The sequence below is a fragment of the Streptopelia decaocto genome (assembly GCF_964273445.1).
Source record: "Streptopelia decaocto genome assembly, chromosome: 2".
NCBI lineage: Eukaryota > Metazoa > Chordata > Aves > Columbiformes > Columbidae > Streptopelia > Streptopelia decaocto.
Window position 1 is genome coordinate 65,324,158 of NC_138655.1, and position 27,887 is coordinate 65,352,044.

Sequence of the window (27,887 nt, forward strand, 5' to 3'; positions counted from 1 at the left end):
GTGTGACAAAAAGTTCACAGTGGGTTCCCATTTCGCATCATGGGGATGTACAATTTTTGTGCATTTTCAATACTGTTAAGACCAAAATCTTTCTTATAGCCAAAGCGATGCTTGAGACTGTATAAGGGGAAAAGACTCATCAAGGAAACTCTTACATATTCTCACTGCTGAGGGCTGATCTGAAACTACCATCAGCTGGTTCTAGCATGAACCAGCAGTGCTGTATTTAGATCAGTTAGGGACTAGTGAAGCTTCATGAATTCCTCTTTGCTTTGAGCAGGCATCTTGCCGCATGGGGCAGCAAGAGATACAGTTTGCTTTGAGGTGACACAAGCAACCACCTATCAACAGATTTTCTCACCTGTTTTTTTCATACTGGCAAGAGACTGTCCTCTTTGAAGTGCCTAATAGCACAAAGAAGCCAGATAACGTATAAAGCAACCTAGTTTACGGATTTATTTTAGTTTAGTTTTGTTTTGTCTTCCATATAACTACTTCAAGGTTTTCTGTCTTAATCACTGCTGTTTTTCTTCCAGCCACATGACTGCAAAAACAGAGTTTCACATTCCTATTCCTAATAAACGAGCAAAAATAATTTTAGCTGGATATAATGTGGTTACAGACTGAAATGGAGTGGCACTCTGATTTTAATTTAATAAAATCATGATCACAGTCATTGCACTGATTGTCTTTTTAATTTGTTTGTTATAACAGAAATATGAGACACAAATCACAGCATAAAATAGGTATCTCAAATGCAAAACCAGAAAATGAAATACATGAAGAAAAATACATGTTCTATTAAACAGGACAATTTAGAAGTCTATAAATCATTAGCGGATAGTTTCCAATGACCTTCTGTCCATTCAAAACAATCTGAAAATATTTGATATACAGTGGTATGGTCAAGCAAAACAGAAGAAGGAGTATCTGGCCTTCAGGAGTAGGACTTTCTTCATTTGACTTGAAATAACCATACATATATATATATATATATATATATATATAATGAGAAGACACTTTATCCATGCAAAACCAAGAACCAGCTATTGCTAAATTTCCTCTGCTGCAAGTCTGTCACACTCATGCCTAAGTATACAGTAAAAGTAAGGGGATGCACTGAAACGTGAAAGGTCACAGGTGTAATTTCTGCGTTCTGCTGGCAGCTTTACTTTCACAAAAAATTCATCTCTTCAAAAATCCTTCAGCCTTTCTTTAATGTAAGTCTGTGAGCATCCTTTCAATTTGTGCATGTTAGTGGCTCTGCTGGGAGTATTTAATGGTTTTATGTTTACCATGGAACTATTTTTTTTTTCTATGCTGCATAGCTGTTTTAGATAGCAACATAGTTTTTTGTCGAAGAGGTGAACATTAAAACTACCTTTGTATTTTTGCAAATTTATTCAAGGCAAAGAAGCATAACCTGGTTTCTGCAATGTAGCAATTGCATTAATTGATCCCCACACAGCATTCCACTTTTTTGCTGTTCCCTTTAAGATGTTTTTGTCAAGTTTCTTGGTTGACCAATGAAATATTTCTTTAAGACTATTACTACGCAGGCTGCCTCAATTACTTCTTCCATGGCCTCTGCTTCATCTTATCCCTTTTAGCCATGCTTTAAAATTACTAAGACATATTTTTAAGTCATAACCTTTTACAATGGTTAAAACAAGTGGACATATAAGTAATTTTTATTGAAAATTGTTTTATTTTACAGAAGTAAGTCAGAATGGTCAGTCCACCAAGATTTGAATCATATCCTTCATCCTTTTGTGATGTTACAATCATTTTTCGGTGCATTCTGTGAAAATGTATTCAATGACAAAAAAATGACCAGCAGTGAGTCCTTTTTCTGCTAGTATACTAGTAAAATGAATGATTGATATTTTAGCTCCAGCAATGTCATTAGCTGTTCCTTATCATACAGGTCTTCCTTGACAGAAAAAAAAATTGCTTTTTTGAAACAAACCATCAGTGATAACAAAAGAAAATAGACCTCTCTTGATCATAGTTTAGCTGATGTTTGAAATCCTTCTAGTTAGTATGAAAGTTCACTAAAAGTATCATCTGTTACCTAGAAAAAGTAAAATTTTCCTTAGCTAACAGAACTGTATTTTCCAAAGGAACCTGTCATATGCTTCTACTGCATACTGTCCTATCTTCTTCTGTAAAGCATGAAATTTTTTAGTTGTAGGTTTGCTTTTCTGGTATTTTCCTTTAAAAAAAAAAAAATCTGGAGCCATTTCTAGTATTATTTTAATCTCAGAGAGACTAGATTTACATTACTCAGCTGATGCGAGTAGAAAAAGTCTGAGTCACTAACCTGTTTAGTCAAGTTAGACCATTATTAACATGAGAAAAATGATAAAATACATATTAAGTATTACTAAAATAGACCAATACTTGAAGATAGGCTTCAGCAAAGGGCACAAAGTTGGCACTTGATTAGACCTCAGACTGTCTACTGACTTGCTTTGATTCCTTCCCTTCAGAACTTGTTCATGAACATTGCAATTGAGATATTCAACTGCATATGATTTTATTTTTCTGAGCTACACTTATTTAAATTCAGCCACTGAGAAATTTCTTTGATACCCCATGGTCCCATCTGCTAGAAGCCAAATATTCTGCAGCTTTCAGAGCTCATAGACTTTTCATTGAACTACCGATTAACCTCCCAAAAGATGCACCTCATGAGATCTGGTGCCAGAAAAGTTGGAAACATTTTCTCTGCACTAGCACAATCAGATATTGGACGATTTTCAGACGCATCTGTTGTGGAGATTTTGCCAAAAGAAAGGTGATTCTTTCGCATTATCACAACAAAATATTAGGAGCTTTTTTAAAAGGTTTACATTGTTTTTTCTAGAAGACTTAATGGTTTTTTTTCCCCTTTTAATGCTACAAGCACTAGTCTGACAAATTTTATCCTGTGCCTGCTCTGGGGGTATTTCCACTATATTTTCCAGTCTTTTTTTTTTTTTCCTGTTTCCATATTTCTTTTTCACCATCCTTAGGTTCTCTTTTTTCTTTCTTAATATACTAAATATCTCACAGAACAGAAACTTGTGTTTTTTTTCCTACAGTTGTTCTTCACTTCTTTCAAACAAATTTACCTATAGAATCTTCTGATTCAGATTTGGGTCCAAGATCAAAATTCTCAAAGCCTTACCTCCGGTTCTAGAGCTGCCAATTCCTTTAGCAAATGTTGCAATTCTGGATTAAATTTGTGAAATTCTGAACACAAAATGAGGCATGTTTTATTTTAGCAGATGCAGATGCTTCATTCCACCAACTCTGAGCAGGGAAAATTGTAAAATACTACCACTTCCTTATAGTGTCAAATAGGATAATTTCAACTGAAGGAAACTGCTGTAGAAAGTTGTAACAAAACCGAATTAAGCTCTGGTGGGGATCTGCAGTTCCTAAGTAAATCTTGAACTGACTTACAAAACAGAAGAAGTATAATTCTGTGTGGCTTCAGACCCTTGTTAACAATTTAATGAATCAATGAACCTGAGAGTTTCACAAATCACTGCTTAGGGGCCCTTACCCTTCACCCACAGGAAAAAAACCAAACAGTTCTTTTACACTACTCTGTATACAAATTTAGATGAAATCAGTGATTCTCAGTACCACCTGTTTAATAGATCTATGTATGGTCAACTTCAAAAATTACTGGGGTGCAAATATGCTTACGCAGCAGCAAGCTCCAAAAAATGAAGGGTTTCTATCACATGTAAGGGACACAGTTGCAGGAAGAAGAGGATGGCCCTTGTGCTTGAGGCACAAGAGAAGATGGGACACAAGAGAACTCACTTTTACTTCTCGTTCTGCCAGAGCTGCTCTGTGATACAGCTCATATTACCAAAATAAGGTTTTAAAGTTTGCTACCAAGCCTGGCTGTATTTTTTTTCTGCGAAGTGGGTGGCAGCAATACTGGCCTACCTCATAGCTGTTGTATCAAATTCTGTGATATTGGAGAAGCAAACAACCAAGTGACAAAGTCCCTGACCATGCATCTGCCCAAGAAGAAACCCAAGAAGGGTTTTGAGGAGCCAAGAACTTGCATGGCCAAGGAAGAAATGAACTTCTTTAATCTTTGCAAACTGAGAGAGTAGACAGAATGAAAAAAAACAAAACAAAACAAAACAAAAAAGTCTAGATATGACCGAATTAAAACACTTGTTGTTGTATTGTCTGTACCAGGAAGGATGGATGCACGTTTAAGGAAAGGAAGGGAATGTCCCTAAGGAGGAGGGACGCAAGTGTGATAACATAGATACCAGACCAGGGACTTTGTCAGCCAGTGTCCCACCAAGGGGAGCTGGACAGGCTGGAGAAAACAACCAGTATCAGCTGTGAGGATCAACCTCCAGGCACACCCACAGTGCTAAGGCAGGTCCTGGGTAAAGCTGGGAAGTCCACACACAAGTCAGGGACAGGATCAGGTCTGGTGAGAGCAACCAGAGTCCAACACAGTCCCATGATCGGTGGGAAGGTCTTTACTGACAGGACAGGTCCAAGGACAGCCCTGGAAATGGGTCCAGACCAACAGGCATGGCTGTGATGGAGAGAGGGACCAGCACACCCACAGCACCGCTGGGGCAGGGACTGATCACACCAGGCTGAGTTTCAACAGGGTCATGGGCAGGGCAGGGGGAGCCTTCTGGGGATGGTTAGGGGCAAAAAGGGCTTTCGGTGCTCTCAGGAACCTGACACTGAATTTTAATTGTTGGCATGTTCTTCACTTCTTATATGTTCTCTGTATGATGATTCTCTGCATACATTATGTAAATGAACCCCTACCTCACAAGGATATAAAAGTTTCTCATGTGTTGATTTTGTTTTAGGTGAACAGATCTTGCTCACTTCAGTGTGATTCTTAGTGCAAGCACCTGCTCACCAATAGTAAATAGCCAGCATCCATTTGACCAACATATTTAATTTTTACCAAGCCAATTTTATCCCCTTTCCAAGCAAAACAGTAAAGAAAGGAGATATTCCTGATGAATCTTCTATCTTCTGATGATAGTTTGAGTTCAGGGGCCTCCACAGAGCCATGGTTCAAACCAGGTTTCAGATTATACATTTAAAGGCACAGTTCACTTATTTAATCCTAACTCTGCCAGTTACAAAATAAATTTAATAATTTTTAGATTAATCTTACTACTTTGCTTTTAACAGATATTTCTGATGACCTTTTGGTTCACTAAAGCTGCATGTAAGTACTGCAAGCTAAATCCTTGTTGTTCAGGGCAGTCTAATCCTACCAGATGTTGATCATAAGAGACTCCTAATGAATGAGAACTGGTCAGACCAGATGGATTATACAGTTAGATATTTTACTAAGATTTCCTGCTGCCGAGTTTTATACTGTGTACTTTAAAATGTTGCACTGTAGGAGTTTCAGTACAGAGATTAAAATATATGTGTACAAAACAAATGCATGAATTAGAAGAAAAAATATTTCCTCATTACATGGACAAAACACAAACCATGAGTAATTGCAAAGGAGAGATTACAATTTCGGGGATTAGTAAAGATAGAGAGATCTCACCATATATGATGCATTACAAACAGATACAATTATCTCTGTTTTCATTCCAATGAAACACGTTACTCACATTTAGAGTTTTAGAAGCACTGAGTGAAACTTACTTTCAAGAAATATTGTATCTGGAGGAGAGAAAGTGTGCAATTCTAAATACTGATACTTGTCATTGCTCTTAGACGTAAAAGAAAATTGAGGTATACTTCCATTGATACACACGTCATTTGGGATTACAAAAATGAAAGAGGAAGTAGAACCTTACTTTGAGACAACACAAAACGAAAGATAAAGCATAGATAAACCAAAAGGAAACAGTAAGTTATTATTTTAGGTATTAGGAAAGAGTGTCACAGGAAAATTAAGAAGCTAAATATACCTCATTGCATAAAGGAGAAATAAAATCAGAGGCGTGTTGGACTTCCTTTTTAGTTCAATAGGAATTTTTTTAAAAAAATCACATCATGTGTGTGGTTTTCAGGGTGAGAGGAAGGGAAGAAGAAACTCTGTTATATTGGGGTTTTACTTGGGAAAACTATCAGTACGGGCTTTCAAGAAAAATATTACTTTTTTAATGGAAGTCAGTCGCTAGCACATGGATCTAACCTGGAAACAAATGCAATCAATGTAACTCTTGCCTGCAAGAAATGCCTGAGTGTTTCAGACTGAGTGTTTTGGACCAGAGTAATAAAAATAATACTAACAATAATAAAATAAAAATAAGATATTGTACTGATCTATATTTATTTATTTATATATATATATATATACATACACACACACACACACCTTCTAGTTAAAAAATGCTATTTTTCCTACTTTCTGCCTGGAATGCCAACATGGTAAATATGACTTCACATAAAACCTACACGTGCATGACGACCACACAGATCATACCTATTTAAATATAAACCTGTTTAAAATCACATATAAAATGGGCTAATTTCCCCCCAACTTCTCTAAACTAGAAAAAAATCCTTCTGTTTTTTTTTAGTCTCAGAAGCTAAATGTAACCATGAACTCTGATGTTAAACCTAACAGCTGTGGTTAAAAAGAATTAACAGGAATCTTGTGCTAGGGGGGACGTTTGTTAAGGATTTTTAAGGTGACTTCCAAACAGTTTGAGTCAGAAGTTATTTCTCTGCAACAAAAAGATAAACCCAAACCATCTTATAAACAGGTGGATCACTCAATGTCTGGTATTTGAAGGTGCCCGAATTTACAGTGAAAGAAAAATTTAGCTAGGAAAAAAGAAACAGGGATCTGCACTATGATGAAATATGAGCAGATTAAGTTCCACTTAATCTACAAGCATGTTAAGGACCTGCACAATAGGTTCAGTAGGACCCCAAGCAGCCTGAAGAAACAAACTCTCTTCAATAAGACTGGGTGCTAAACAACCCAGTAGTGCAGCAGCGAAAAAAAAGGGATGGTACATTCCTTATAGGAAAAATGCATAATGCATTGCAGAGCCAGAAAGGATCCCAAAAGGTGTAGGCAAGGACTGAAAGTTAATGATATATGCTATAATCAAAAACAGTAGCTCACATTAAGATTTCAGCGGTGCTGATGAAAACAACTGGTGAAGAAAATATAAACAAAACATGCTTCTGGTTTGTTCAGTGTGAGATACCCTCTACAAAACTGAAGTCAATGTGATTCTAGTGGCTTCCAGATAAATAAGAAAACCAGTTTTCTACAAATTTATCACACTTCACTCTTAGAGAAGGCAGAACAAAAGCAAAGGGTCTGGAGGTTGTAATAGTCTACAACAGTAATTTTCATGCCAGGTATTATGAAAGTCAATAGGGGCCATATTGAGAATAGATTATTTAATAATTTGTAAATCAATGCCAGAAGCACAAGTAATTAAGCAAGAAATTAGAAATTAATGTTTATTAAAGCAAGTGAATGTAATAAGAGTACTGAAAGTTGGTGCAAGCAATCAAGTAACTATGAGTGCTGAAATATTGAACACTTTATGTTGGCAGGAACATAGAGTCAGGCAAATAAAAGCATGTGTGGGGTGTAATTAGAACATAGAATGCACAATATAGAATATATATGGATCTTCTGAGAAAGAAAATTTCACAAGCTTTAAAGTATGTGTTTAGACAAAAAATACTTAGAGAAATTAAGAAAAATCTTTTTAAAACTACTTAGAATACGTGGTAAATCTTCTTTACATTGGTGAATTTGGTTTAGATTAAGAAATAAGAGTAGAACAAGGTGGAAAGTCTCATGCTATCACAGAAAAAAAAGAATAAATCACAGCTTAGAAAACTATTGTGAACTTCTTTTGAAGCTCACATACAACCCTCAAAACCACTTCTGTAGTAGTTTTCATGTAGCAAATAGGCTGATGACTGAAGTAAAAATTAGGGACTCGACAGTTAATTCTATTATTTCCAGTGGACAAGCTATAGTACTCATTAATTCTTACATACACATTTGAAACATATTTATTACTGAAAAAGAGTCCTTTACTAAAACAATTCAGAGCAGAATTCATTGAGAGGGATAACCCAAAAAAAGCAAGAAGAATTATAATTAAATATTGTTTAATAAATTTGTATCAGTGCCAGAAGAGCAGTGATTTATAATTATAAAAGGAAGTGTCTGCATGTAAAATCCTCCTTGATTTAGCAGAATTAAAGCAGCAGTAACTTTTAGACATTTACAGTCTCTCTATTCACGATGGATGAAATATTTTTTATTCCAGCACTAACTACAAAAGGTGTTAGATGGATATTGCCAAAGCTAACATAAATTGGCATTTCCAAGGAATGAGTCATCCATAAGTAGATGTCTAAAACAGGTGAGATGAACTGCACCCTGGAAGCACCTTTCTCTTTTCTCCATTAACTATAAATGGAGCTTAGATGACTCTCAGATACAGACAGCTGAACTTTCACTGAATCCCAGGTCTCAAAATCTAAACCTGTCTCAAAATGGTGTTCCAGTACCAGCAGCATCCACTGAAACTTTGAAGCCCCAAAGATCCCTTACCTTCATAAAATGTTCTCAGCACAAGGTCAAAGGAGTGGGCTACCTCCCTGCATCCTTTCTCATTCTGACCACCCAGCCGCTGAGGGAGAACACACAGGGTCTTCTACTTCTTGGCTTGTAGAGGGGGTTTGTACAAACCATGGATTTTTTGAAAAGCCTGAAATGTTTACCTACTTGGTACTTTTTCTTCTGGAAAACCTGGGCCATGTTTGAAGTTTTTACCATGCGCTCAGTTGCTGTACTGAAGCTGCAGTTATTTACTAATGGTTTAATTGCATCAGACTCAGGGGACTACGTCAATATTTATGAAAACCTCTGTACCCAGGAATTAGTGTTGTTGTCAACTAAAAACTACGAACGCAAGCCTCAGAGGGAAACTAAAAGGAAAGAAACATTTACCTAATATAAAAACTGGATCACACGTGATGAAGGGGAGATTATGGAAATATACCTGTGAGAACACAGATGATGTGAAATTAATACAATTTCAATAATCTTCCAAAACAGCAATCCACATTCTTCAGACTTCTTAAATGCAGAAAGGTCAGCAATACCAACCTAAGATGTTATGCTGTTCTCTGCCTGAACTAAGGGAAGAGTTGTCCTCATTGCAATACACTGGGGTATTTGGGCTTTAGGCTTTTTAGGAGTGGAGGGACTGGTTTGTTTAAAATTCGAGAACAGTTTAATAAAGTGTTTCATTAACTTACGTTCCACTTGGCAATGCACTACTCCAAACAGCTTTGTTTAGACCAACTTTGTAAAAAAAAACCCTGTCACTTAAACTTTGTTAAGTCTATACCTTTTTGTTTTGTTCTGTTTTGTTTTCCAGGTGAAAAGGAGAAAACAGACACTGCTTCAGGGATATGAGATCATCACATGATAATGTTGCACAGAATTATAATGCTAATATAAATAGACAGGAAAATTTTACCATATGAACCATGCCTCAGCCCCATATTCCTTCCTTCTGGAAAAACACAGGAGAAGTCACCTTCTATCTCTTCTGACCCAAATAGGTTCTGCTATGCTAGAGAACTAAATTACATGCTCACTGGAGTGATATTACTGAGCAGAGACAACTAATCAGAAGATTTAAAAAAAAAAATACAAAACCTTCTTTTCCCCATAGTGTACCATTTACATTCAAAGAACTTTTCTCACTTGCACTTATCTCTTAAATTGTTCCATCCTATTATGTTTTCTTAAGACTGGAATTTTGTAGTACATTGTACTGAGGACTGTAACTTTAATCCATCTGGAAACTAAAGTTAGAAGAAACTAAATTGAAGATATTAATACATGACACTGAAGTAGTAACGCATTTCTTTCATCTTTCAATGTTATGCATTGAAATTTCATACTAAAGTTTAATTTTAAAAAATTAAAAAAAAAAACAAACCCAACCTTCTGGAGTCTTTAAAATAACTTACTTATTAACTTTCTTCTGTCTTATATACTCAGATGCTCACTAATACCATTCCTGTGTTCAATGGCATTATTATCTGAGCAACAACTGATGTACGAATTCAAATGCCCACCTTCTGCACATGGAAGCACTGCGGATCCGATCATTCTGTGAAAAACCTTCAGTATTGCCTGTCTGTGACAGACACCATCTTCGCTTCATTCATTTTTAAAATGCGGAAAACCAAAATAATTTCAGAAATAGTTCTGAAGCACAAATTTCTTCTACATCCTCTCTGTTTGTGGGACCTGGCAAATCAGCAGCAGCTCAGATCTTCCAAAGCAGGAGTGTGAATCTGGTTATAATGGTTGGCATTAAGAGTTTGCACTCACTCATCTATACTGGAGAAACTGAGGAATTATGAAACCATGACAAACTGAGATACTCTCAGTGTTACAAGAAAACGTTTTTCCTTCTCACTTTCAAGCCTACAGTGCAGAAGGAGGTTGAAATCCACAGTTTTAGTAGTGGCAGTCTTCATAATGAGTAACATTCTTCCCTTTGGATCACCTCACACTACTCCATATTTCAAATAATATACATATTGTCTTACAATCTAGTTGAAAGGCTACATAACCTTGTATACGTGAGGAAAAAGATCTTCCCTAGATGTACGTTCATGGTTTCATCTACAGAAAAGACTTCTCTAATTTTTGTCTGTAACTCCCAACTGGTGCCCAGGTCTGTTAACTTAGCTGTTACTATAATACATCCTTATCTATGTTCTTTACATTACTTTGTACAATGAGCTATAAGATTTCTGATAAGAATACTTGATAAGTTCACTTTTATTGTCATTTGATGCTGCAAGAAGGTTCAAATGGCCAAACACAACTGGCATTTTTTTCTATTTGGAAAAGTATTGTTCAGTGCAGTAACCTCTGACAATGTCACTTCAGTGTAGTGTTGTGAATGTTCACAGAACCTCCTGTGGTATTCATTCAAGTAAAATTGTTCCCTGTGTATTTTGAAGACATCTTGTAATGAAAAATTAATGCTTCTATTAAAAGTATTGTAGCATGCAGTTAGCCCAGCCTCTAACTGTATGAAAAAGAAATCCCTTAAAAAGTATTTTCATCAGTCGTGGAACAGCCAATTTTGAGGCAGAACACTGCTTTAAGAATGAGTCCTCAATGACTTGACTCTACCAAACAAGCTTACACATGAGTATGCTGAATGACTTGAGACCATTTTATTTTCTTGAAGATGAGCTCTAGATAAAAACCTGGACTTGTTAAGAAATTTGAGCTCCTTACCCAATACTAAGCTGTCACCCTTAGTATTCTGATAGTTATCAAAAAGATTAAACCGACTAAAGATGAAGTTCCTGCTCAGGACATCACAAGAACAGGCAGGAAAACAATACACAGTCAGGAACTGTTTTTAATAAAGAAACAGAATAGGACAACGGATGACCAACCACTTTCAATAGCTCCAAACTCTTCTGTTTCTTAAAGCAGTATATTCATATGTAAGATTTTCTAGGCCAGAGCGAGCAGGCCAGGAAAAAGAAATGTCTAGAAAACAGAAGTATTAGGGTCGATGCCCTTCATATAGGCTTAAAGCATACTGCAATGGAAGATTTGCTCCAGTAAAAGCTAAAGATCCACATACCACGGTGATCTGGCTAAAGTAAAAGTAGCCAGTACAATCCATGTCCTTCCCTTTTCTTTTTTGAGCCATCAGTACACCTGAAAATATCAATTAAGGTTTTAAAAAAATTGGGAGTGTACCTTCAAAACAATTCTTCCTCCAATTCACCTGCAAATTAGAATCAAGAGTTTGTTGACTTGTTCAATAAAGGGTTGTTAATCACCTCTTTGAGAAAGAGACATTAACCTGATTTAGGTGGAAGCTGACCCTGTAGAAGGAAGAAGCAGCCATGCAGGAGCTGTGTGGTGGCTCCACATCCACCTTTGAGTAGTGCTACTCCCAAAGAGGGACAGCAGTGGCTGAATTCTGCCCTGCTATTAATTCTCCAACTCTTAATCGTTGTAGGAAAACTCACTTGAGTCTACCTATCAGTAAGCGCTTCCTAAAGAAATGTCTTGATTTTACTGTTCTGTTTCTGAACCAAAAAGAGGAGAGGCGATCCTAGAAAATGTCAGAAAGGTACATGAAGTGGAAGTGGAGCATGTGCAAAATTAATGATATCTAACATTAAGCTAGCGTGATAATGCCACCCATTGCCTCAGGAAAAAAGATAAAATGAAAAATAAAGCTGGCCAACTCAGGACTAATGAAAGACACCCAAGCATAAGATTTCAGCTTCTTAAATGTATCTTGAAAAGGTGCCATGTGCTTGAGACAAAATCGAATTGTTCTTTTCAGGGAGGCCCACAAAGATGTCCCCCTGCCCCTTGCAGGCAGTGGCAAGTTGACATTCAAGGCTGCTTAAAGGAATGGGAGAGAAAATTGTTAGAAGTCTGCAACAGGAAAAAAAGTTGATGTTTAGATGGCACTCTGGCACAGAGTGAGCTACAGTGCTTGCTGTTACCTGGGGAGAAGCAAGTTACAGGCCAAACTTCTATTTTTGCTCCTCTCCCACCTCCTCCTCCACCTAGGCACTGATACTGGCACTATCTTCTGTAACATTGCTGATATTCTCAAATTAATCATGAAAGACATGACTGTTCTCTGCTGAAGGTTTTGGAGAGTAAAAACTTATGTTAAAAACAACCAAACCAAACCAAACAAACAAAAAACCCAAAAACAAGCAACTTAAACATGTGCAGAAACCATAAACACATTATTTTCGGAAAGCAGGAACTTACATAAGCAAGCTAGTTAATAACTCAGTTAACCCCATGCCAGTTAAATAAATCCAGTTAATTATGCTGTGCTAACTTTAAATTACATTCACTTTTTAATCTAAGTTAGAGTAAGGTACAGTAAGATAAAGTAGGGGATCCATTAGAGCATTTTCATCCTGTTTTCTAGGACTGCTAGGTGATTAAATGTTATTTCAGAGTCTGAGGATTATCCCTTGGTCCTCCAAGTTTAAAGAAAATACAGAAGCTATCTTAACATTTTTTTGAATACTGAAGAAAACCTTGCAGCAACATTCCCCACAATGGTGTATAACTGTTATTTCACACTTTATTTACTTCAGAATCCTCAGAAGGATGCCATATGGTGACAATAATTTACCGTACTTTAGTGTCTCAGTTTGATTCACATACTTCCTCCACTGAGATTTCAATTGTCAGCTGAAGCTGTACTCCAGTTACCTGTGAAAAGTCCTTCTAGAAAAGAAATCTTCCTTGGCTCTTGTACACAACTTTTTGAATCCTTTAATGCCTCAGTTAATTGCTTTTGCTCTTTCTCTTCTCCTTTGGAAGACTTCTATGTCACAAAATTTCTTCTTTCTAATACCTTTTCCTTAAGCTTTTTAAAATCACAATAATTCTTGGTACATTTTACATCAAGTTCTTTTTAAATAAATTCTGCACATTAATTTGTGTTATTCTGAATGGCATTATGCTGCATTTTGGCATAATGTCTTAAGCAGCCTTACTGTGGTTACACTCATTCTTACAGGAACATAGTTAAATGGTATTAAAAATACCATGGTGGAACCTTTTCATTTCATTTGTTTCATATTCTCTTTTCCTGCAGAGGAATTCTCCAGGCTCACATTAATATAACACAAGCTATTTGGTTTAAGGAAGTAAAGCAAATTTTATCTGTGACTGGAAAATGATACAAAAACACAAGCAGTTTATCAGTACTGTCTGAAATTAAGTCCCTAATTCAGACAAAATATTACAGGTTACCTGAGAAATACTTGAAGTATTTTATGCTACAAATTAAGCAAGCAGTTTCATTCTGTGTCATTGAGCAACTTATTGGCAACTTCAGGTGGTGAAAATTTAGTGTGTTTGTTATGGACTGGCAATCATCTCCTTGACCATGTGTTCTAATACTTTTTACTGCCACTGCCCTTTTCATTTTAACATTATGGATTGTGCATGAAATTCACAGAACACCTGGAATCAGACTTTACCCTTCTGTATCCCCCCAAGAACTCACAACAATCTGGCACAAAAAAATGTTCTGTGCTTTCAGAAGCATATGTAATGATTTATTTTAGTTCTCTCAGGGAGGAGACAATACATTTGGCTTCACTGGAATTGAACAACCCCCTTAAAAACAACCTCTGTTTCTGAGTTTTAAGTACATTCCATGCCATTTGTTACATGTTTTTAATTGATCTAAAGATAATACCATTTAGAATTTTTTTAAAGAGTAACATTCATATCCTATCACATTAATCTCTATTCTTTAAACGAGAAAGAGACCAAGAAGCACAGGGAATGATGCCAGTAGCACATACAAGAAAACTCTGTTCTGGCAAGAAGTTGTTACAGAATCACAGAATCGACTGGGTTGGAAAAGACCTCAGAGATCATCGAGTACAACCCTTGGTCCAACTCTAGTCCGTTTACTAGATCATGGCATGAAGTGCCATGTCCAATCTCAGTTTAAAAACCTCCAGGGATGGTGAGTCCACCACCTCCCTGGGCAGGCCATTCCAATGCCTGACCACTCTCTCTGTAAAGAATTTCTTTCTAATATCCAGCCTAAATTTCCCCTGGCAGGGTTTAAGCCCATGCCCCCTTGTCCTATTGCTAACTGCCTGGGAGAAGAGACCAATCCCCACCTGGCTATAACTTCCCTTCAGGTAGTTATAGAGAGTGATGAGGTCACCTCTAAGCCTCCTCTTCTCTAGACTAAACAACCCCAGCTCCCTCAGCCTCTCCCCATAGGTCTTATGTTCAAGTCCCTTCACCAGTCGTGTTGCTCTTCTCTGGACCCGCTCCAGCACTTCAATGTCTTTCCTGAACTGAGGGGCCCAGAACTGAACACAATACTCCAGGTGTGGCCTCACCAATGCAGAGTACAGGGGAAGGATCACTTCCCTTGTCCTGCTGACCACGCTATTTTTGATACAGGACAGGATACCATTGGCCTTCTTGGCCACCTGGGCACACTGATGGCTCATGTTGAGCTTCCTGTCAATTAGTACCCCCAGTTGTGCTGGACTGGAAGTCAGGAGAAAATCATTCATTTTGATTAAGTCCTTTTTTCTACAGAACATTTCTGTTAAAGCCATACAGGCATATTTAGATTTACAGCTGTTAATCCTACAACCTGAATAATTACTTAAAGTTTCATCTGTATTAATATTAGTACTCAGAGACTTTGGTGGATAGTACTTGGAGAAGCTTGTTTCCATAAAACCAGGGGCATTCCAAAATGGCCAAAGTGTAGGTGGTATGAAAGCTTTTAAGAAACCACCATGGCAAGTCTACAGGAGACATTTCACCATTTCTACTGACCATTCATCACTCATTTTTGTGAATAAATTTTGTAAATATCAATCCATTGACACCGAAACAGATTTTCCTCCACATTATATGAGCCCATCAAGGTGAACATGAAAGTTACTACTGACATAGCTCTAAAAAGGTATAATAGAGGAAAGAGGAGGGGAATCCTCCCCTCTCTTCACCCCAGTTCCCTAGGTCACAATATGATGTGATCCTCCTAAGTGTGGCCCTAAAAGAGAAGAGGAATTAAGAAAGTGAGAATATCTTATATTGCAGTGCATCTCTTAGCTTCCTATTCTTTCTCCAAACTGTTATAGAACAGAGTTTAATAGATTAATTTTCATGTTTACAAGGGGAAGCAACATACAAGTGTCTTCACAGAGTGCCATGGTGCAAAAAGAACCTACAGGAACTGAATAGGACTTTTTTACTAAGGCTATTTATCCTGGTGAAAACAATGATATTCAAAAGCAGAGCAACTGCACCCACAGAAGTGACGCTGTTACTGTAAAATTCATGATGCATAAACATAGTATCTGATGTTATGTCTCTGACAAAAAGGGTTAGTGGATTTTCTTGGGTTTGTCAATACAGAAGTTGCAATAACCTCATTATATAAGACAGATAAAAGTATTATGCTGGAGTTTCTGATCTAGTGTGGGCATTTCTAAGGTGTTTTTCAGAGAGGTGGGAATGTGCTCTGGTCGTTCTTTTTGGTGATCAGCAGGAAGTTCAATCTATGTAACCACAACGAGATGCAGAAGGGAACTAAGCTAACATACTGTGGCTCCGTGACACTGGTCTGCAAACTTTTTTGATGATGAACCTCTATTAGTAAAAAATGTTTGAGGATGCATCCCGAATATATGCACATTTATTTTTTTATAAATTATATAGTGCTCTTGCTACTGTACGTATATATTATGTTCACTATAAAACATACACAAAAATAGAAATTAAAAAGGATTATAAGACACTGATTATATAGCATTTAAAAATTATTTTACTTATTAAAGGTATAAAATCCCCTTTTTGCTCTAACTAAAGCACAATGTAATTGAATATCCTTCATTATTTTTAAAAATCTTGGTTTAACAGTGATACAGCAATTTGAAGGTTCAAGGTTCTAAGCCCAGTTTATTTCCTTACTTGGTTTTAATGGCCGCTAGCTGAAAATGCTACTTCACAAAGATATGTAAATTTAAATGGAAGACATATAACACTGGCTAGACTTACTGAACCATGGTATTAATTTTTAAGTCCCATCCACTAATTGCACAAAAGCTTTTCTTGAATTTTGGTTAGAAAGCTTCCATCTTCCCTGGTGGCAATCAGTTGTTCTTGCAAACTAAGCGGAAGTTGTTGCATTTTGATACATTTAACAACTGGGTTCAGAACTCACTGAAACTCTTGTTGGGATGATTTTTGAACAGGCTGGAAAATTCAGTTTCCACATTTTTGAAGTGTACAGATATGAGAGTACTTATTAGGTCACTGGCTAGCACCAATCTTGGCAACAAAATTACTTAACAATCAAAACATTTCCAAACTTCTGTTTCCAAAATGCTCTCTTCATAGCACTAGTTACCTCTGAAAAGCAGAGAATTACTCACTATTAAAGGGTGAGGGTCATCAGGATGGAGTCAGGCTCTTCTCGGTGACAACCAATGGCAGGACAAGGGCTAATGGGTTCAAACTGGAACACAAGAGGTTCCACTTAAATTTGAGAAGAAACTTCTCAGTGAGGGTGCCAGAGCACTGGAACAGGCTGCCCAGGGGGGTTGTGGAGTCTCCTACTCTGGAGACATTCAAAACCCGCCTGGACACATTTGAATGTTCCTGCTCTGGCAAGAGGATTGGACTAGATGATCTTTCGAGGTCCCTTCCAAAACCTAACATTCTGTGATTCTGTGTGATTCTGTGAAAGCATCGCCTTCACGTCGAAGGAATACATCTAGCAGGTTTCTTTGTTTTTTGAAAATATCTGTTATGGACTGCTCCTTGTCATCACAGAAAAGGTCAGAAAGTTTGGAACACTTGACTTTTTGTAAAATAAAAATGGGTAACATCCTCAAGTTCAACAACAATTTTAAGCACCTAACCATAAGAAAATGAGTGAAGCTCTGTGGGGTACAAAATATTTTTGTGGTCACTCCCCATTTCATTAGAGAATATTGTAAATATTCTACTATTTAAAGGTCATGTTTGCATAAAATTAACCACATGGATAGCACCCTGCAGAACTTCATGCAGTTTCAGCTCTAACTTCTTTGCTGTAAGAGTTTGTCTATGACTGACATGGCAAAGGAATTTCCCATGTGATGCTAGTTCTGTAACCTTACCCTGGAATACATTTTTTTATTCCAGTCAATGCAGCTCCTCCATTAGCGGTTACACTTACAGAGTTTTTCCATAAAATATTACTCTTATTAAAGAAGTCATTTACTGTCAAGAATGTATTTTCTCCAGTACATTTTTCTTTTAGTGGCTCACAAAAAAGTAATTCTTTATCTGTTTCATTGTTGAAGCAGAATCCAGCAAATATCAAAAGCTGAGACATTAGAAACACCTGTACTTTCACCCAGCAGCACAACAAACCTCAGACACTGCGTGATTTGTTCTAGTCTCTCTTTCTTCAACTCTTCTATGCATTTCCCAACAGTATTTGATGACAAAGAAATGCAATTTAGCTTGTCACCATATTGTTTTCCATGCGTTGTTTCAGCCATTTTTACTGCAGTGGGAAAAACAGGTGTTTCCTCAATTGTATGTGGCTCTTTGACTTTTCCTATTAAGTAAAAAACCTCAGAAGATGCTTTGAAACATTTATCAGTATGCCTACTTATGTAAAGTACTGGACTGAGTGCCATGTGACTTTGAACATCACTGGAGAAAATGAAGAGGTTTATATTCATGTTCTGGATGCCTGATTTTGAAATGTCTTTCTAATAATAATGGCTTCATATATTAGTGATAGCTAATGTCTCAAGGCACAGTATACATGTATGACAAAGTTCATAATTAGTCACAGTAGCTATAAATCCATTTCACAAATAGTCTTCTTGATAATTTTGCCCTTTTTTTTTGGCCAACTTCTTGTCAGATCTGGTTACCTTGTCATTGTTTTTAACTATGATGGGGCTGATGAAGAGCTTGTACTAGCAGTACAAGTGTCAGCTCTGCCATTTTCTTCTTGTTCGCTTGTACTGGCATGATCAGTATTATTTTCAACCTGCAGTTTCTTTGTAGGAATCTTTTTAAGCCACTTGTCCTGAAGGAAGTGTGGGTGCTCCACATGTACCCTATGTGACCATCTGACATGCGGGCTGACTAAATTCACAAGTGTTGATCTGTATATTAAATATTAGTAAACCTTAATTTCTTCCTTAGATTTTTAGATTAAAATAAATGTAAATTGAAGTTCATTTATTTTCTTCCTGCACCCCATCAGATCATCCTGCAAACCCCCTGGGGTGCAGATCCCCCCACTTGGAGACCACTGCTCTGTGGGATCCTTAGCCCTAGTCCCAGCTAGCTGGGCACAGGTCAGAGTTTGCCAGCATCTATCTGGATTGCAGCATGGATTGAACGTAATCTGTGCCCACCTGCAAAAAGACATACACTTCAAGATGTATGTTTATAAAAAAGACATATGCTCAAAGTACCTACAAGTCCTTATACACTCCTCTCCCAAGACTAGAGGTAGCCAGTTCTACCCGTTTTTTCCACTAAAAGGAATACCAAGAAAAAAATCAAAATTTAGAGGAAAACCATAAGATTGATTTGCAATTTGGAAACAGGCTGTACAGTAGGAGAGTAAATGAGCTCTAAGATGGATTAAGACAGAACTGAATCATGATGACACAGTCTGTACATGATAAATTACCTACTTAAGGAGATTTTTGAACTCCAATCTCTTTAATCTAGAAGACAAAATTGCATAAAATATAGCGACTGGAAGTTAAAGATTAAATAAGACACATTTTTTTTTAATGTGTATCACTAGCCATTAGGACAGTGACAAAGAATATGGTAAATTTCTCATCCTTCTGGTGTTCTTGAGCATGAATACATGAGCAACAACAGGATTATTTTCTTTAGCAAACCAAGAAAATACCTGGGTTTTGACTACGGAACAATGATTTCATGCTAGAGATATAATCAAGATTTCATATTTTAAACTTCCTATTGGCACCCACTCTAGCCCTCATTCCAAAAGATAATATTTTATTGGCATCTCAGTGTCTATCTCAACAAAATGAGAATAAATACCCATAGATAACAAAAATATCAAGTTCTTTTCAACTATTTAAGATCTATGGATGGAAAACACTGATAACTTCAATTTCACTGGTAGAAACTTGAGAACAAAGCACTAACATGATTTGCTGGGTCTGGCTGGAACGAAGTTATGAAGTCAGCTTTCTTCAGAGCAGCCTGTGTGGTGCTGTGCTTTGCATTTGTGGCTAAAACAGCAAGGACAACCCACCAGTGTTTTGGATATTGCTGAACAGTGCTTGCACAGTGTCAAGGCTTCCTCTCTCCCACCTGCCCTGAAAGTCAGTAAACTAGGAATAGGTAAGCTGTTGGGAGGGGATACAGCTAGGACAGATGACCCAAAGGGATATTCCAAACCTTATGATGTCATGGTCAGCAATAAATCTCAGGAAAGATTTTTATGTTCTACTACACACACTGTATTAGGATTGGCTGGCGCGTAACAGGCTTTTGAAAGAAAAATACTAAGATTTTAATACCAGAAGGAAATATATCAATCATCCAGCCTGAACTTCTGCAATATAGAGGGCATAACGCTTTAACCAGAAAGTACTGCATCAAAACCATGTAATGGTGTTTGACAGAATCGCAGCCTTAATAAACAAAATCCTTTTTGAAAGTCCTTTCTGTCTTGGAGACAGGTGAGAACTTTTACTTTTTATTGCAGATGTATTCCCAGAATCATACTTGGAATCTCAAGTCCCATGGAGTTTAGCATTTGCTTATCAAATTATTATATTTAGATTCTCTTTTTTCCACAGATAAAAGTTTGTAGATAGGACTAACTACAGCTGAGAATGTTTTCCTTCCTTGCACTGCTGACTGAAATGTAAATACTCATACTGTGTTCATCTGAAAAATACTTGAATTATTTTTCCTTTTCTGTCCTTCATTCTTACATTGAAAATGTATGTGCATGCAGTACTAGTCCATTGTTTTATTTTAAACTGACATAGAATTTCTCCTGTAGTGTTAAAGGATCTGGGAGCCTTGTTTAAGGTTACTTGAATTTCTAGTAAATGCAGATAACTTTATCATGAGGTTGCATCCATCCATCTCAGCCATCCAGCCATGCAAATTCTCCCATGCTCAGTTATTTCAGTGATGCTCTCTGGTGACTCCACATGCAGCTCAAGTTCCTCCTGCCTGTTTCCCAGGCTGCATGCATTTGTGTACATTCGAGGTAGGTGTCCCTTCACCCTGCTTTATTGTTCCTGAAGTTTCTCATGTCCCCATCACTCTGCACCCTGTGCTTTTGACACCTGTCTGTCATTCTCTCACTCAACCATGGCTCATAATCTCCCTCCCATGCGGTTCCTAGTTTAAGTTAGTCAATGAAAAGCAGAAGGAATCTGGACATTATCTCTGGGGTTTTTTTGGTTTTGTTTTTTTTCCTATTGAGACACCCCAACTTAGGCTGAGAGGTGCCTATGAGTTATAAAGGGAACCTAAATTATTAGTTTAAGCTTGACACCACTGCTTATGTGGCTAACATTACACAAAATGAATCCCAAACATAGAGCAATTCCTGGGAGCAAAAGCTGCATTCTGGCCTTGAGGAGTCAGTTATGCTGGTGTGTTCTCAGCTCATCATTAAAGCTGAAGCTTTACATGGGTCACACACCTTTAGTACAGTGAACAATTAAGAGGACCAAATCTGAATCTAGTCTTCTTTACAAGAATGATGGAAAAAAGTCTGTTTTACCAAGCCTATTCAGAATCAATATTTACCTAGGTTTTGTAGTTAAAAATTTGCCTAAGGGTATTGGTCAGCAATATACAAGAATACTGCTGAGAAAGAAAGGCTTAATCAGAGGTACATTTAATAAATTAATGGCAAACATTTTATATGGAAAAAAAACCCAAACCAAAACAAACAAGTTACGCAAAGCATTTTAAGGACACAAAGTTTAAGCTAAACAAGGCAGTCAAGGTGGTGGGAAGATTTCTTTAGATTTGTATTTGTAGAGCTGCACAAAGGAAAAGTGATTCCAAGAGAAGAGAAAAGCTAAAAAGAGCTAGTTTCCAGGTGAAAGAGTGTTGACAAGTCCTTGCTTTTTCATTTGGACAAGCATTTGTCCTGAACTGTCTAATATTAATATAAATATAAGCATCCATGAAATCATGGGTGATAGAATCTATCACAGAAACCTTCATAGCAAATACTATGGGTTTTCATTTCAGCAAGCTGGACAAGCAGAGCAAAGCTGATCTGAGGGCAGACCTCGGGACCAATTGCAGAAGGCTGACAAGGGTAACACAAAGCACTTCTCTGTTCCACCAGTGCAAGAGCAAACACTTTTGAAATCATTAGACCTGACAGAGGCAAAAAAATGAGATTTTTACTAGGCTGTAGGCAAATTAGTTTGCTAGTATATCAGAACATCATACAGGCTGAAATTAAACAAATAAAGCTAGAGTGATGAAAACGACTGGAAAGCAAAAGAAGACCTGAAGGCTACACAGCGTATCATAATCAAAAGATAATTCATATATTTCCCTCTTCTTCTTCTCCAGGGCATGCCATTTCAATGCTATACAGACAGCCTTACAATCTCTGGTACTACAAGGAGTATAATTTTTCAGTATAGCCAAAGAAATATATCAGAGTCAGGAACTTTACAACCAACACACTAGATGAGCGTAGCAATTTGTATCAGTGCTAGCCTAGGGGTCTCAGAACTCTTATGAATTTTTCCTGTGATTGTCAGAACTGGATACAAAACCCTACAGTAAAAATGCAGATTTATATAATCTGTCCTAAGCATTTTGAACAGATTTTCATCCCTTATACCTTTCTACTAGTGATTTGAATGCAAATATAAATTGCTGGTTTACAGTCTGAGAGAGAGAAGACATCTTGAAAAGACAGATGGGTATCTTGGTAAAGCTGGGCAATGATGACCATTACTTGGAGGAAAAGAAAGGATACACTTTTCATTGATAAAGATGCTGGAGGTGGATTCTGCAATCCCATTCTGTTTAAAATTTATATCTCATATACAGAATCCCTTTAGATGGATGAAGGATACAGCAGACCATATCCTCTACTACATGTGACCTCAACTGACAGCAGGATCACTGAAGGGAAGTCTTCCAGATGGAGGCAGGACAAGATTCACAAAGCAAGGGAAGAAAGTGGCATGAGAAAGATATGGGGAAAACATTCCTGCTTCCTTCTTAGTGACAGCAAACAAGCCTTATTGTGCCCTGTGCTTGAAGGCAAGAGAAATTGTGGAGGAGTATGGTCCTAAATTGAATAGAAGGTTTGTTTTATGGATGGATTCTTGCTTCTGTAGGAAGTCAAAGTTTCAGAAATCACCATGCAGAACAACTCTGGATAACGACAAAGCCATAGCCTCCTGGTTCCCACGCACGCTTTGAGTAATGCACTTTTCTAAATACTCTTGTTTACTTTTTAGGAAAGGTAACTGCATCCTAGGATGGACAAATGAGATTGTTTAACAGCTTCTCCGAGTCCTTGACACCTGCTTGTTCTGTCTGTCAAGTTGCATTCAATCACAGAGTATTAAGGGAGCTTTGGCCTGCCCATTAGGACCTAGTAATACTATATATTGTCTCTCACAGAGCAGTTCTAGTTACTTTTAGTAATCCTTATTTAGATTGGGGACGCAAAACATGTCAGAACAAATCTCCACTGTGTGTATATGCTGTAACCAAAGGCACAGTAAAGATGTTCCTGCTCATGTCGCATTAGTAACCGTGTATATTTAAGGAATGACTAGAACATTCTCCGCAGGAGAAAGACCAACATCTGCTCATTTCTCATCATCCAAACAACTGCCAGCTCAATGGCCGTATAGAGACTGGACCTTAAAAAAAAGTTTTGTAATTGAAACATTACCTACAACACTACCTAATTCTGTTCTGTAATCCTCCTTCCTTTAGTACATGTGTAATTTGTAGAACAAAATGCAGGAATTCACCACCCACCTCCCTCCCTCAGAGCAGTGCAGAGCAAATATAAGCATTTCTTGTTATGCATCTGTTTAAGAGTATCTGGTCTCACTCCTTGTATTCCACCTACTTCTGGAATGGGCTGCGCTCCCATTTATTACAGTAGCAAAAGTACTTGGAGTTACTGCCAGAAAAGGACGCAGGTGTCTCCCACTCTGCTGATCAGGGCTCCGTCCTGGCGGTGGGCTGATGTGAGTTTGAATTCCTTTCAAGAGGACTGAGAGAGAAAGGAACAGAAAAGAGAATTCCAGCTTCCTTGGTGTGTTCTCGAAGGAGAAGCTAAGACAAAAATATCAGCAGCAGAAGTAGGTTTCTGAGAGAAAACTGACCTCCATTTAGCCTTTGAAGTACAGATGGTAGCGCTCTGGAGTCCAGAAAACGATTCAGGGATGTGAATCCTGCATGTACAGAAGCAAATTTCTATAGCCCCAGAGGAAAGCTTAAACTCCCTGGAAAGTGGCAAGATTTACAATACATGGAAATCTTAAGGCTGACTCTTGGCTACCTCTGCTGGTTCCTTGGTCTGTGTGCTGCCATCTCTGACTCTGACTTTGGGAATGCATTCAAAACCGATTTACCCATTACTCCATCAGTTGTGTAAGGAGGAAGAACGACTGAACTCCACAGGTCTTGGAGCTGGGCACAAGAAGCCTAAACACTTTTACAGACCAAGCTTTACACAGTTCCTTAAAGCTTCCACTGGTGTCAAAGCAAGAGCTCTGAAGATGAAGCCGAGAGAGCCACTACAATAACATTTTTAGTGAATTTAACTCCTATTTAACATGTATGCAATTTAGCTTTTGGCATTTACAAAAGGTTTGTCTCAAGTTCTCTTTAACTGTATTGACTGTGGTCAAAGTTTAGAAATGTGTGTGCTAGAAGAACTTATGCACACATTTGGCCAGGGAATACTAATATAATGTCCAAGTAGCTTGGCAGATCTGGACCAGAAAAGAGGAATTTGGCAAAAATTGTTCATAATGAACTTATAACATCTTCAAGTGTATCTCCAGTATCATAACTGTATGATTATTACAATAACATTTTCAATAACCATCAGACTTTGATAAATTCTATATTTTCTAACAAAAATTTAAAAAAAAAAAATTATTAAACAGGTTATCCACAAAGTGAAAGAACGCTGATTAAACAAATGAAAGATCTTCACTTGCAGAAGGACCTCATGGTTACAATTGTTTGATTAAATCTAGGAAAGAACAGGGAAAAGAGATACTTGCTAAGAATGGCGTGTGCCTAAAATCCACATGAACTCACCACTGAAAGGGACTGCCTGGGACAACCGAACACTTGATACATAGATACAAAAAATTCACACATGGCATGCTTCTTCACATGGTATAGGCTGTAAAACACTTTCCAGAATCAAAACTTAAATATATAATAAAATATTAAAGGCTACAACTATAATGTTCCAAAGGAAGAGAGTTTAAAATTGAAAGAATTTGAAAGCATTACCAATGTCTTAGGGTCCTGCAACAGCTAGGAGGTGATAAATTAAAATCCTGGAAATTCTAGGAAGCTTACCACATGTAAAGCCTACTGTATGTGAAGTTCTACAATTCATTTTCTTATTGCTGTTAATAAGATCATACAGACCATCCTTTATGATGATCTATTTCTTCTTCTTATTGGAATTTCTTTATTTCCTGTGTCTGTCATCTATAGCTTTCACAAGTTTATACTTTGTTCTCCCCAAAGTAATGAATTAATACACTGAAAACAACCGGTCTCAGGGCTGTCACTGCCAATGTCTCTATATCGAGAATCATCTTTATAATAGTATTTGCTACAGTGTTCCCTCTGGCCATGCTTCTGGACCGCCTTAGAACTCCCTGCACCCATCCTACCATCTCTGTTCCTATGTTCCACACAGGTTGTGCAGGGCACTGTACCAACCAACTTCGATTTCAGATAAGCATTAAAAGCCACTCTAGTAGTTCTAAGAAATCAATTATCTTACTATCTCTGACATAATCTTCCTTTGATAAAACTATGTTGCGTTTTATCTTTCCTGCCCATTCTTTCCTTCAAGACTGTTATTCCCATGTCCCATGCAGGCACAGCAGTCTGTGAAGCAGGCTCTAGGCTTTGCTTTGGGAACCTCTGGAGACAAGGTCAAGGATCATCAGTGAACTCTTGGAAACTTTCTGAGAAACTTGAGGGTGCCTGCTGCTGTCAGGGAAGGATGGAATTAGGGGAGCCATAAGGGTCTGGGCCTGAGGAAGCTCTAGCATCTTCTAAGGAACGTGATCATAGAATCACAGAATCATAGAATGCCCTGGGTTGGAAGGGACCCACAAGGATCATTGAGTCCAACTCCTGTCCCTGCATATGACAACCCCAAGATTCACACCATGTGTCTGATGGCATTGCCCAATCACTTCTTGAATACTGTCCGGCTTAGGGCCATGACTACCTCCCTGGGGAGCCTGTTGCAGTGCTCCACCACCCTCTGGTTGAAGAACCTTTTCCTAATGTCCAACCTAAACCTCCCCTGGCACATCTTCCTGCCATTCCCTTGGGTTCTACCATTTTTCGTCAGAGACATCAGCTCCTACCCATCTTCCTCCCCTTGTGAGGAAGCTGTAGACCATGACGAGGTCTCCCCTTAGTCTCCTCCAGGCTGAACAAACCAAGTGACTTTAGCTGCTCCCCATACAGCTTCCCCTCCAAACCCTTCACCAACTTTGTGGCCCTCCTCTAGACGCTTTCCAGTGGCTTTATATCCTTTTTATCCTGTAGTGCCCAGAACTGCACACAGTCCTCCAGGTGACACCGCACCAGTGCAGTGCGGGACAATCATGTCCCTCACCTGGCTGGCAATGCTGTGCTGGATGCACCCCAGGACACGGGTGGCCCTCTTGGCTGCCAGGGCACTGTTGGCTCATGTTCAACTTGCCGTCGATCAGAACCCCCAGAACCCTGGCTGCAGAGCTGCTCTCCAGCATCTTGTCCCCCTGTCTGTGTGTACAGCCAGGGTTGCCATGTCTCAGGTGCAAAATCTGGCACTTGTCCTTGTTAAATTTCATGCAGCTGGCGATTGCCCAGTTCTCTAATTTGTCTATATGATGATGCCCTTGAGGTACCTGGAGCCTTTTTTGCAGCTGCTTTTTAATTACAGAGGATCAAGAACCCTTTCAGACGACCCTGCAAGGCTAGAGGCTTCAGCCCACATGGTGCTTTGGATGGTGGATGCAGCCCTCCATGTTTCAACCTGCACAGAGTGCCTGGACCCTCTCTCTGATGCCAGGAGAGATGGACCTCTGTCCTATGGGAAGTACGCTGTCTTTGAAGGGCTGTGTCACCAAGCAGAAGAGTTACAGGAGAAAAATCGTCAGTCTGTACAAGCTCAGAGAAGATGAAAGAGAGGCTGGGTGTTCTTGCAGACATTACAGTTTGAATAGCCCTGGACCCCAAGGTGCACTAGAGTTGCAGGCAGTGTCCGTTCCAAGTTGGTGATCTGGCACCAAGAGGAAGGCTCCTGCTCCACCTAAAGGCTTACAACTATGAAAGAGATTCATCACCCTCAAAGTTGAAGAGCAGCCAGATGTACTTTCAAGCAAAATATCTGGGACAACTGATTCTAAACTATTCAAAACCACCATGAAGAAGTGGCAAGAAATAGTATCGTGTGGCTCCTTGGTGCAGAGAACAGAGGAACCCATCTGTGGACAGGACCTATCATCTAGTCTGCTTGCTGCAGACTTTGATCCAGGATGTTGTGGAGAAACTGCCAAAGCTTGTCTGATCCTTTGACTGTTACCCCCTGTTGTTCTTCCATGTGGGCACCAATGATGCAGACTTGAGAGAATCCAAAGTGACTTCAGAGCTCTGGGGGCAATATTTAGAGGCATGGGGAGCTAGGTGATCTCCTTCCTCCTGACAGCGAGGGTAAAGGCTGTGAGAAGGAGGCAGCTGATAATGCACATCCACAACTGGTTGTGGAGCTGATCTTGACAACAGGGTTTTGGTCTCTACAACCATGGGACCCTGTTTGCAGATCAACATTTGTTTGGAAGAGATGGGATCCTTCTCACTAAGTGGGGAAAAGGTATCTTTGCCAGTAGAATGGCTGACTTGGTGAAGAGGCACTTTGAACTAAGAATGACAGAGAAGAGAGAGTTACGGGCAGCCCTTTGAGGGCATGATGGACAGGGATGGTCAATGAACAAAGGGTCTGGCATGATGTGACCAAAAGGGATCACAAAATTAACAAAATAGGGCTTAAGCAGGGTTGCCTCTGCACATA

General features: G+C 38.4%; 1 protein-coding gene across 1 annotated transcript in view; it reads right to left on the reverse strand.

The window, feature by feature from the left end:
* Positions 1-27,887, reverse strand: part of GABBR2 (gamma-aminobutyric acid type B receptor subunit 2) — a gene marked incomplete at both ends in the record, with an annotated part of 486,849 nt that overhangs the window by 252,422 nt on the left and 206,540 nt on the right. The window lies entirely within an intron of this gene.